The following is a 4,214-nucleotide window of genomic DNA, read 5'->3' as shown; positions in this document are numbered from 1 at the left end:
CATGCACCACAGAGGGGCTGGCACCGTTTACATCTACTAAATCGTGGGCCAAATAGCTTACTCCCAAGTAGTATTCTCACCTGCTAGAGAAGCTTTTTAAAAATTCAAGAATGCTGGATGTTGTTATTCCCTCTCTACAGACTGGAGAACGATGACACTAGAAGTGTGTGGGAATTACCCGAGGTCAAAGGCCAAGGGTGGAGCCTGCGGTCCCTCGGCCTCCTGATTCCACATTCATCCTCTTCCCTTCTCAGGATTTTACACCCAGAGATGCCAATGTCTGGTGACTCCACAGGTTGAACTCAGCCTGGCCTGAAACCAGCCCTCAACCCTTCGAAAGCCACAGAGCGCCCCGCCCCCACCCCTGGCAGGGACCTTCCCAGCTCTGTTCCTCCCTTTTTATTATTATTATTATTATCATTATTATTATTATTATTATTATTATTGAGACGGAGTTTCACTCTTGTTGCCCAGGCTGGAGTGCAATGGCACGATCTTGGCTCACCGCAACCTCTGCCTCCAGGGTTCAAGCGATTCTCCTGCTGCCTCAGCCTCCTGAGTAGCTGGGATTACAGGTGTGCACCACGCCTGGCCAATTTTGTATTTTCAGTAGTTACACCCACCCCCAGGCTCTGGGGACCAAGCCCTGCTCAAATTGGGGGTGGGGCTGCCAGGGGCAGAGAGGGTGGGAGCCTCCCTTCCAAGTATTTTAGGGTTTCTCCATGTTGGTCAGGCTGGTCTCGAACTCCTGACCTCAGGTGATCCACCCACCTCAGCCTCCCAAAGTGCTGGGATTACAGGCATGAGCCGCCATGCCTGGCCCCTTCTTTTCCAACCTCCTGCCTATTCTTCTCCTCCATGAAGCCCTCCTGATTTGAAACCCTTGGCTCCCCTTTTCTTGGTTTCTTCCTGCACTCAACAAGCCCCTCCAGCAATTCCTAAATCAGGTCCTGGTGTGACTCTCTTCTCTCTCATCGGACTAGGGGAACAGGCCTGTGTCTCCTCCCTCTGAACTGCCAACTACTAACCCCCACCATACCCATTGTCTCCACACCACCTCCCATGCCCCCTGAAGACTCAGACCCAAAACAGATCTGTAAAGCATGTGCGTGTGACCATGGGAACCCGGGAGTCCTGTCTCCTCTTCATCCACAGAAATTTCCACAGAAGCCCCACGGATTCCCATTTCAGGTATGAGACTACCATTGTCTCTGGGTTTCCCTGACCCTCCAGGGACAATCTGGCTTGTCCTCCCCCAGACTTCTTCCCTCAGCACCTCAGGTGAGGGGAAACCTTCATGTCCATGCCCTGGGCACCCACCCCTCCCTCTACCACATCAAAGCTCAGTGGGGAGCAAGGTCCAGTGAGGGCTTTGGAGTCTCCAGGAAGACCCCCCTGTCTGGGTCAGCTAGAAGATCAGCTTAGAAGGCTTAGCTGCTCCTGAAGGGGCCTGTGTTGAGCTTCTTGTGCCATGTTTGGGGTGGCTCTGTGGCACTGCCTGGGCTGGGTAGTTCTGGATGTGACTATAGGGATTTAGGGTGTTACTGTAGATTTTGGATGCTATCGTAGAGTTTGGAGTACAACTGTGGAGTTGCCCGGGAGATTATGGTGGGGTTTTCTGGGCTTCACACTAGGGTTGCGCTGGGGTTTTTATAGGGTTACTCCAAAAGGCCACAGGCCTGTGCTACTACCTGGCCCAGAGGAAGGGAGGGAGATAAGGCTGTAAAAGAAAGCTAGGGAGTTTGGAGGGGGAAGGACGGAGGTGACCCAGCTTCCTAGAGGAGGGGATAATTTGAAGTTGCAGGGCAGCAAGGCTCTGCTCTACCCCATCTTGGTATTCCAGTCCCAAACCCTGGCCAACAGCCTCCTTTGTTGGCAGTGAGGGGCTGGGAATGAAGAAGGCTGCTTGCTCCCCTGGAGTGATGACAGGCAAGATGCTGTACACGCCCCGGGCTTTCTGTAGGGAGGAAGGACCAGGCCTGGTCCTGAGCAGCAGTATGGTCCTCCTGGGTGTATGTCCCCAACAATAACTGAGCCCAGAGCTCCCACCTCAGTCTTGGAGCCCTGCCCTTGGTGTTGCTGAGGCAGGGCAGAATCCGGAGGAAAACGACATAGACCCTTCTCCCTGGGGACCCTGAACTTACAGGGATGACAGACCCTAATCTTGGACCCAAGTGAATAGAGAACTCTTCTTGCAGCTTAATCATGAAAAACTCCCCAAGAGACAGAAGTGTAGAGCCAGGATTGGGCAGAGTCTGAGAAGGGAGAGGGTTCCAAGTAGCAACAGCTGAGGGAAGGTGCAGAGGTGAGGAAGGATGAGGGTAGTTTAGCCCCAGAGACTTGGCGTAGGGAAAGAAGAGTCATTCACTCTTGTATCCATCATTCACTTAGCAAACAATCGAGAGAGCAGCTCTACATCAGCATGGTACCAGGAAACACAGAGATGAATTACACAGGCAGGGACAGCAACTGGAGAGGCTCCCAGAAACTCAGTCCTCATCCAGAATACTAGCACCAGCTTCAGAGTTCTCTGGGTCCATGCTAGCTGAGCTTCTACCTCCCCGCCTCTCCAATCCAAAACAAATCCATTCCCTAGCATTTTACTTCTTCCTCAGAGTCCCACCCCTGCCTCAGTCCTTGCCCCAGACCCACTACTCAAATATGCCATGCTCCTCCCCTCTGGGCAGACCCTGGAGCACCTTCTGGACCACAGCTACAGCAGGAGGGATTGGGGCTAGACATTCTGAGCACCTTCCCAGTGGCAGAGAGCAGTGGTGCTGAGGAGCTGAGCAGAGGGCCAAGGAAGGGATGTGAGCTTGAGTCCAGGCCCGAGATCCTCAGCCTGACTTTGCATCTTGCCGGGAGAGGCATCATTCATCCACCCAGGGGTGGAGATGGGGCAGGGGGAGGGGAATGAAAAACACCCACAGCCCATTAACCTACTTTTGCAACTTCATTAAAACAGAGTCTTCGACATGTTGCCATAAATTGTCTTCTGAGGAGGAAGCCAGATCTCAAGTTCTAGCAGTGAAGCTTCAGAGAAGAGGCTGGGATAGCCAGGTTAGAAGGGACAGTGTGTGTGTGTGTGTGTGTGTGTGTGTGTGTGTGTGTGTGTGTGTGTGTGTGTGTGTGTGTGTGTGTGTGTGTGTGTGTGTGTGTGTGTGTGTGTGTGTGTGTGTGTGTGTGTGTGTGTGTGTGTGTGTGTGTGTGTGTGTGTGTGTGTGTTTTTCACTGAAAGGTTTTGCAGGCTGGGCCAGTCTGGCTGCCTGTTGCAGGGTTTCCTAGGTGGCAGGCCATTGGGTGAGGGGCAGGGAGGGAATTTTATATACTATTGTATCATTGCTGCCCTGAATCTTCACAGCTTCCTGGAGTCCCACAGAAGCTCTTCTCAGCCTTTGAGGCCTCCTTCAAGAAGCCCTGTTCTTTGAAGCTCAGGAAACTCATTGAAAAAAAAAAAAGAAATCCTGTTCTGCCCCAAAGCCCCTTCTGCAAGGTGTGCACTGAGCATTAGGCTTCCCAGCACTGAGTACAGCAGACCCCAGCAGCCTCCAGAGAGCCTGAGACCAGCACCGCCCTTGCTAGACAGGTGGCCTGGTACAGTGGAAGGAGCACTGGCTCACAGGTCAGCAGGGCTGAGTCCCAGTCCCCTTACATGAGTAGTGACTGAGGGCCCAAGCCCTGGAGAGGGACTGCCAGGGTTCAAATTCTGCCTTTGCCATTTAAGGACCTCAGCCAAGTTATTTAACCTCTCTGTGCCTTAGTTTCCTCATGGGAATAACGATAGTTCATAAAGTTATTGAGTCTTAAATGGGATGGCCCATGGAAAATGCATAGCGGCCAAGCACAGTGGCTCACGCCTGTAATCCCAACACTTTGGGAGGCCAAGGCAGGTGGATCACTTGAGGCCAGGAGTTTGAGACCAGTCTGGCCAACATGATGAAATCCTGTCTCTACTAAAAATATAAAAATTAGCCAGGCATGGTGGGACATACCTGCAATCCCTGCTACTTGGGAGGCTGAGGCAGGAGAATCACTTGAATCGAGGAGGCCGAGGTTGCAGTGAGCTGAGATCACACCACTGCATTCCAGCCTGGGCGACAGAGTGAGACTCCATCTCAAAAAAAAAAAGAAAATGCATAGCACTTAGGACCTGGCACATCCCTGGGGTCAAAAAACATGGGCTATTGTTGTCATTATTACGTACTTATTTACTT

At 52.3% G+C, this 4,214-nt stretch overlaps 1 long non-coding RNA gene across 1 annotated transcript; it reads left to right on the top strand.

Moving 5' to 3' along the window:
- The first annotated feature begins 740 nt into the window (after nucleotides 1–740).
- Nucleotides 741–3,531, top strand: LOC134756514 (uncharacterized). Its single transcript, XR_010129244.1, has 3 exons — nucleotides 741–1,191; nucleotides 2,966–3,060; nucleotides 3,362–3,531. It is a non-coding gene; the product is annotated as an uncharacterized lncRNA (long non-coding RNA).
- The last annotated feature ends 683 nt before the right edge of the window (nucleotides 3,532–4,214 follow it).

This window comes from Gorilla gorilla, chromosome 10 (assembly GCF_029281585.2).
Source record: "Gorilla gorilla gorilla isolate KB3781 chromosome 10, NHGRI_mGorGor1-v2.1_pri, whole genome shotgun sequence".
NCBI classification, from domain to species: Eukaryota; Metazoa; Chordata; class Mammalia; order Primates; family Hominidae; genus Gorilla; species Gorilla gorilla.
This window is presented reverse-complemented; position numbering and strand designations above follow the sequence as displayed.